At 45.3% G+C, this 8,501-nt stretch overlaps 1 pseudogene; it reads left to right on the plus strand.

The window, feature by feature from the left end:
* Positions 1–8,296, plus strand: part of LOC103599634 — a 10,021-nt pseudogene extending 1,725 nt beyond the window's left edge.
* The last annotated feature ends 205 nt before the right edge of the window (positions 8,297–8,501 follow it).

Below are 8,501 nucleotides of genomic sequence, written 5' to 3' on the forward strand. Positions count from 1 at the left end.
CAAATTTAAAACCCAAAAAAGAAAAAAAAGGGAAAAAAAAAAAAAAAAAAAAAGTAAAAAAAAAAAAAAAAAAAACTTTTTTGTTTTCTTTATTTTTTGTTTTACATTTTTATTCTTTTATTTTTTCACTATCTTTTCTACTTTGAGTTTTAAATTATGTGAATGTATTACCTATTGAGGTTTTTTAAAATTATTTTAAAAATAAAAAAGAGATAGGGGCTGGCCAGATAGCTCAGTTGGCGAGAGCGCATCCTTGTAGTAAAAAGGTCAGGGGTTCAGATCCCCTTACTGGCCAGTCACAAAAATAAAGAAAGAAAATAAATCAACTAAGGCTGGCTGGTTAGCTCAGTTGGTTAAACCACAGTGTTGTAACACCAAGGTCAAGGGGTCGAATCTCCATGCCGGCCAGCAGCCAAAAAAATAAAAAGAGATAAATCTATACATAATGACAGAGAAAGAACTCCAGCATGTATTGTTTAACTCAGAACAATATAGTGATCATGTATTGTTTAACTCAGTCTGTGATTGGCAGGTTAGCTCAGTTGGTTAGAGCACAGCCTCATAACAACAAGGTCACAGGTTTGGATCCCTGTACCAACCAGCTGCCTTCCTGCCCCACCCCCCAAAAAGTATAGTCTGAGCTTAATTGTGTGTTAGCAAAGTGTATTCAGACTCCTGAGAGAGGGATTCTCGGGTTGGGGTAACAGGTGACTTTACTGTATGTCCTTACTGCTTGAAATTTGCATGTGCATTTTTTTTTTAAATGAGGCTTTTTTAAAAAAACACACCACCTTAAGCAGTACACATTTCTCCCAGATTCCTGAGGATAATTCTGATTAAGTATGGGTTATGGTTCTATGGAAATTAAGAGTAGAAATCTGACAGGCATACACAAATTAAAGTATATTCTACAAAAGTCAATGTCATGAAAGGCAAAAAAACAAAGGCAAAAGACCTGTCCTAAGCTGAACATGATGACTTAATACAGTTGATGATCCTTAGTCAATAGGAGAATATGGCTACAGAGGTCACCATCAGGACAACTGGAAGCCTGAATACTGTCTATACATTGGATAACATTACTGAACCTCACATGTGACAATGAGTGGTTTAGAAGGATGTCCTTGTTTTAGGTAATGCTTCAAATGCGTCCAGTGAGGCACATACACACGTATGCAGCATTTATGTATGCATACGCATATACACATGTGGAGTATACTAACATTTTTAAAGCGAATGTATTTCACAGGGCCTAGCTTCCAAAGCCCTGTAGTTTCAGGTAGAGCCTAACTTTTAAAATTACACATAGAAATGTTAAGCTTGCAAAAGACAGGAAACTTTCCCCAGGCTTAACTCTCTGTTGTAGATAAAGAATTGTAACACAGCAAAACTGCTGGCTCAAGGGCAGATGTCCTTGGTGCAGCTAAACCTAACAATTATTGCCATGACAATTATCTTACTGTTCTTTTTGTAACCACCTATGTTCCTTTTCTGTAACTTTCTGTCCTGGAGAATAAATACTGAGGGATGACCCTAGTTTGGTGTTATTTTTTTGAGGAATGCCTCTCTCTTGAGGGTTCCTGGAAAATTAACCCCTTTGGGACTTCTCACTGCTCAGAAGAAATGGGGTTTGTGTCTCTGTCACCCTGGGAGAGGTGACATACATACATACTGGGTCTTGGAATCTGCAGACTCATGCACATGTATGTATAGAGAGAAAGGAAATGGGGCAAAGTGTTAGTAATTGATGGATCTAAGTGAAAGGTATAAAACAGTCATTCTACTATTGTTTTAGTTTTTATATAGTTTTGAAATTTTTTGAAGGAGTTGAGGTTGTGGGGACCTAGGAGTAGGAAAGTGTCAGAGGGTCAGCCCTGAGCAGCAGAGTAAACGTGGTCAGAGACACAAAGGGGAAGTCACCTGTGCCATTCTATCTGCTTCCAATTGTCTGAATCTTGTACACCGAGAGGATATTTATGTAATGAATAAATAGACCAAGGAAAAGTGAAGAGCAGAAAAGGGGGAGACACATGTAAAACCCCTCAGGTGTGTCTGGCATGGGTCCACATGCACTGAATGTTGGTTGCTGGTGTTTACACATCTTGACTCAGGTAAGAAAGCATGTTTTGTCCGCCTGCCGTTGAAAGTGGGTCAAGCCAGGCTTTTACTGATAGGTTCTGTGCAGCTTCAAACTTACTCACGATAGTTGACCAAGGACAAGTCAGACTCTTCTTAACAATTCATGAGCCATTCTGTTTTGCTTCTCGGGCTTGCCTCCTCTGATTTCTTCACAGATGGGCATGTCGCACTTGAGCAGAGAAATTAAGTATGAAACAAAACACCACCTCAGCACACTCTACTGTTAAATAAAAATTATAGGAGGCCATTGTTTTGGACTAAATCCTTACACTAGGCCCCAAAAGACCAGACTAAAAATCATGATGGATGGCTGGCCAATGAACTCAGTCTGCAGGCTTAAAATCACCACTACTTATCATTTCAGAAGAGGCATTCCTTGGATTCTGCTGAAATAAGGTACTGAGGCTCTACAACAGAGTTCCCATTCCTCAAGCCACAAGATCTTCAAAATCAAATTGAAAGAATGTATCCTACACTCGCCCACCCCACCCACAACTAAAAATCAATTTAATATTGAACAGCTCAAGCTCTACATTGCTGGTCAGAGGACAGACAGTATATAACTCATTTGCTTTGAATGAATACTAACAAAAAATATAAAAGAAATAAAAACCAAGAAGATAAAAACATTTAGTGGAGTCCTGTTTGCCTCAGTTGATTGACCAGGGCTGGCCGGTTAGCTTAGTTGGTTAGAGTGCAGCTTTATAGCACTGAGGTCAGGGGTTCGAATCCCCATACTGACCAGCCACCAAAAAAACAATACTCCCCTTTTAGTCAACCAAAACTTTAGGCACTGGCATCACTCTGTGTCATCACTGTGAATGGACTCACTTACATGTATGTCCCTGTGTAGAGGATTCATAAAGCAAATGTACTTCACAGGGCCTGGTTTTCCAAAGCCTTGCAGTTTCAAACACTGACCTTGCAAAGGACAGGAAATTGTCCCCAGGCTATTGAGTCTCTGTTGCAAGATAAGAAAACTAACATGGCAAGGCTACTGGCTCAAAGACAGACAGGTTAGGGCCAGCCCAGTGACACACTGGAGAATGCGCCGCTTGAGAGCGCAGCAGCGCTCCCGCCGAGGGTTCGGATCCCATGTGGAAACCGGTTCCCACTCACTGGCTGAGCACGGTGCGGGCGCAACACCGAGGGTTGCGATCCCGTTGCCAGTCCCCAGTACGGGTGTGACACCAAGGGTTGCGATCCCGTTACCGGTCAGTAAAAAAGACAAAAAGGAAAAAAAAAAAAAAAAGACAGACAGGTTACTAATTGATATGTAAAGTTACTAAAAATCTGCTGGAGGGAGAAGGAATGTTTACTAAATCAAGCCTTTGTTAGTGGATCACTTGATTGTCTAAATAGAATGTCATCTGACTTGTTTTTACTAAATGTTACCAGCTTCTATTGTAAAAACTTGTTAAACTGTACTTAGCAAAACCCCACCTACGTCTCTTCCTGTAACTTCTTGGTCTGGAGAATAAATGCAGGAAGAGAACCCCAATTCAGGGTTAATTTCCCAAGGAAGGATGCCTCACGCTTGAGGAAGTTCTGGGATTATTAACCCCTTTCTGGGGCTTCTCACTGCTCAAAAGAGATGGGCTTTGAGTAATCTTTGGTGGCTCCATCACCCAAGGGAAAGGGGGTGACAAATCCGTGGGAGGCAAAACAACATCCCTGATTAAGGGTTACCAAGTGGAAGGAAGTTTCCCAAGCTCAGACCTCTCTCCTTTTACAAACCATGAGAGCTCACTGTTTTGGACAGACCTCCTGCAGTAGTCCCCAACAGATCAGACCAAACCAAATCGGAGCCACTCACACCAAGTGCCTCATAATCAAACTAAAACTTTAAGGAAGCAAATAGATCTCAAAACAGACCAATTTCTTTTTCCCCTGAAAACAGGAGATCCCAGCGTAATAAGGAAGTCCCCTCTGCTCTCACCTTTTTGAAAAAGTACCTGATGCTGATCGGTTTTTTTTTTTATTCTGTTTGCCTGATGCCACCTTATAAAGCCCACTGTTCTGATGTTTCCCAGTGGAATTTGAGGCCAATTATTATTATTATTATTTTTTTTTTGACAGCTGGTTAGTTCAGGGATCTCCACCCTTGACCGTGGTGCTCCAGGCTGTGCTCTAACCACCTGAGCCAATTGATTGTTGATGTTCACAATGAATGCTTTGCTTGTTTTTGTTTGTTTTCTGCTTAGTGGGGCCATTATCTCACTAGCGCTTCTTTTTCTTTTTTTTTTTTTTAATTTATTTTTGTTTTTAGCCGCTGGCTGGTACAGGATCAAACCCCAGACCCTGGTGTTGTCAGCACCAGGCTCTGACCACCTGAGCTAACCACAATCCCCCTGCCATCCTCCAGGTGTGACTCTCCTCCACATGAGCACGGATTACTTGTCTGCTGTTGTTCTCAAGTTCTCAGCATGCAATGAAATCAAATCTAGATTATAGATTATACAACATAATGTAAACATTGCAACAAGACAGAATTAAACTCTGTCTTGTACTTTGGAAAACCTAGGTAGACTCATATTCTGTTGCACTTAAGATCTCAGTGGTAGGAATTCGTTCGTTTTAAGTTTTAAGCATCATTTTTCTTATCTCCAGTAGCTTTGCCATTTACTAGCTTTATGGCCTTTATGACAATGACCTAATCTCTCCAAGCCTCCCATATGTCAAATAGGAATAATAAGAGCATGTCTATCGGTGTTATTGTTAATATTCAAGCAGACACCCGAGGGTAATAAGCTATTCCTAAAACTAGTAGAACAAAGTTTCATTTTCAGTCTCTGGAGCAGGGTTTACTTATTTTCTGCGGTGACTTTTTACCTTCATTCTTATGAACCAAAGCTCTTGAATAGAAGACTTTAAAAGAACTCAGTCCCTGCAGCCCCTCCCCAGCGGCTCTGGGCACAGGACGGGGCAGATGTGACCAGCCCCAGCAGGACTCAGTCTCGGGGCCAGAGAGAGGGGAAGGGGCCCTGGCTCTGGATGGGATAAGGGTGCCAGGCGGCTGCTATGCAGGTGGGATATGGGAACTGAGTGTCCCTGTGAGGGACCTGACCCACAATGTCACCCTGAGAGTGACCTGGAGGTGCACAGCACAGAAGAGGGCTGATGCTTAAGTCAGTGGAAAAACTCAGTGTGAAAAATGGTCGGTCTGACCACGCTCTCTGGTGGGAAAAAAAGAGAACTGGCTTCCTAGGACACTTTGGACCTTGGATGACACTGGTGTCCAGGCAGTCACTGAGCTGCAGTCTGTCCCCAGCACAAAGTGCTCTGTCTGCAGCCTCTCAGCATGACATACGCGAAGGTGAGAGTGAGGTCCTCTGATGGAATCCTCGAAGCTGTGTCTGACATCTGTAAGACTTGTCATTGTTTTTGGCAGCTGGCCAGTATGGGGACCCTTGACCTTGGCGTTATAACACCGACTGAGCTAACCGGCTAGCCCTGTAAGACTTTCCATATCAGCCACCCTGAAGGACTTTCTCTCTTTAAAAAACCCCAGATATTGGGCCGGCCCGGTGGCGCACTGGATAGTGCGCCGCTTGGGAAGTGAGGCGGCGCTCCCGCCCGAGGGTTCGGATCCCACATACAGACCGGTTCCCGCTCACTGGCTGAGCGAGGTACGGGAGCAACACCGAGGGTTGCAATCCCGTTGCCGGTCCCCGGTCCGGTACGGGGGCGACACTGGGGGTTGCGATCCGTTGCCGGACACGGAAAAAGACAAAAGACAAAAAAAAAAAAAACCCAGATATCCAACAAAGAAAAATAACAAGCTAGATGACCAGCCTGAGGAAGAGGCACTCGAATTAGAGTAGAGGGGCTTCCCATCAGTCCTGGGTCAGGAAGCATGCACCCAAGCCCGGGACGCTGCAGTGCAATGATGACCCCGCTTACGGCACTCGTGATGCAAACCCCTTGTCACCAACTTCTGCTGGGCTGGGTGACAATGCTTTGTCAGAAGGCAATCTGGGTACACTTGCTGTCAGTCAACCCAGTCACATCCCCAGAAATCGTGGCAAAAAGCTTCAAGCTTCAAGCTCTTCTTGATAAAGCAAAAATCAACCAAGGGTGGCTTGATTCCTCACGATCTCTCCCGGAATGAGACGTGAAGGAAAATAACACCCTGCCGCTCCAATGCAAGTATTACAGCTTCAATTTGAATCCAAAGTGTGGTGCAATCAGAATCAAGCAGCTTTATGAGTAGCCCCAGATGCGCAATTCTCCAGACGAAACCAAACGCACAGAAGAAATGATGATGTTCGAGGCTCACGATACCACGTCAACATGCCATCAGTCATGACGTCAGAGAACAGCTGTGACCAACAAGTTGAGGACGGCAGTGCTGCCCCTTCAGACAGTGCTTTGGAAAGGGGTAAAACACGAACAATTTGGGGTGACACCACCTCCACTCCTGAACTTGTTGACTATATTGAAGTTTTCCAGCCCAGAAAGCTGAATCTAAAAGGTGACAAGCAACCTGGTGCACCTTCCAAGAGACATCAATTTCTTGCTGTATGAGCAAAGCAGAATCCAGGGGCACAACAGCTCTTCAGGTGAACCTGGGACCATGTGAAGTCACCCCAGATATAAACATTTCAGGCCAAATATTTAACATGAAGCTCCTGATTCCAGTTGCAGAGGGCATGAGCGGAATCTGGCTTCATGTGACAGTGAAAAACAACACGTTCTGGACGGCAGCCTGCAGAGTAGCCCCCAAAGGCAAGACCACGGCAGACAGTTCTCACAGCTTAGAAGGTCAAAATGCTCTTTCCTGTCTGAAGATGCAGCATTCAGACCCAGATCCTCAGTTAATACGAGAGCAGATCACAACTGATATAAATCCTGAATGTTTGGTATCCCACAGCTATCTAAAAAAGTACCAGACTGGTGTACGGTTACACTAATAGCTACGCCAATTGTCTGGTTGGGGTTACTGTCAGACTCCTGACGACGTAGCCAATTGTATGGCTAGTCAATTCATAACTAAAGCCAAAATGTTTCATTATTCTAGTTACACAAAGTTTTTCATTTGTATTGTCAGTGTTATGAGTTAGGGCCCACAGATCCTTCAAACCCGTTGTACGGACTGGGTCACCAGACCCCTCACATGCCAGGCTGGGTCACCAGACCCCTCACATGCCAGGCTGGGTCACCAGACCCCTCACGTGCCAGGCTGGGTCACCAGACCCCTCACGTGCCAGGCTGGGTCACCAGACCCCTCACATGCCAGGCTGGGTCACCAGACCCCTCACGTGCCAGGCTGGGTCACCAGACCCCTCACACGCAGGTCCACGCTAGGTAATTGGGAAAGATCCCAGGAGCCATTGGCAGATGACACGAGCTCAGTCTTCAGCAGCAGCAGTGGCAGTGGCCTCTCAGGGCATCTTGGGGGCACTGGCAGCAACAGCCTCCAGCAGCAGCAGCCGCGTCCCCGTGGTCCCCCCTCCCCCGGGGGGGCATTCCAGGGACAAGGGGCACCATGGATCAGAGCCACTCATCCTTTATACTTAAGTCCATAACCCAGGACACCTGGGTGCACATGCGCAATTACATGGGACAATAACCAAGGAACACCTGGGCACAAGTGCATACTTACATCAAATGCTTGGCGAGATTCTGAACATCTGAGGGGCCCTGACCATTTTCCTATATTTTCCTTACAACTGCACAGCAAAAAAAAAATGTGTAAGGACAAGCAGCCAGGCTATATAAGAGATTTGATAACAGCAAGGATCTTGGCGGCCCATCAGACTATAGCTCAGATGAGTGTAATTGAAGCCAAGATGAGATTTATTCAAGCCTGGCAGTCGTTACCCAGATTTGCCATCGTACACTTCATTGAAGGTTCCTAGGGGGCAGAAAAGAAGAACTTATGGAATTGCACACAACAGACTAATTAGGACGGATGCCAACACACGAGAGGCAATTTTCACGTGGCGTTTCAGCAGCATGACACAGTGGAATGTGGGTGGGGAGGCCAATGGTCACTGTAGAGTTTGCAGATGAGGTTCTGCTGTCCTTCAGTTGTACTGGACAGACTGCAAAGAGGTTCATGAATTCATTGGTGGCTACGTATTTCTCCCAACATGTGCAAAAGATCAAAATGAGAGTTTAGATGTTCTACAAACTTACCAGTGGTTGGGTGTGAATAGAAATATAGTGTAATGAAAATTTAAGAAAAAAAAAAGAGGGCCGGCCCGGTGGTGCACTGCTACAGTGCGCCGCTTGGGAGCGCGGTGGCGCTCCCACCGAGGGTTCGGATCCCGTGTGGAGACCGGTTCCCGCTCACTGGCTGAGCGCGGTGTGGGCGCAACACCGAGGGTTGCGATCCCATTGCCATCCCCGGTACAGGC

The sequence above is a fragment of the Galeopterus variegatus genome, unplaced genomic scaffold (genome assembly GCF_000696425.1).
Source record: "Galeopterus variegatus unplaced genomic scaffold, G_variegatus-3.0.2 Scaffold100, whole genome shotgun sequence".
NCBI classification, from domain to species: Eukaryota; Metazoa; Chordata; class Mammalia; order Dermoptera; family Cynocephalidae; genus Galeopterus; species Galeopterus variegatus.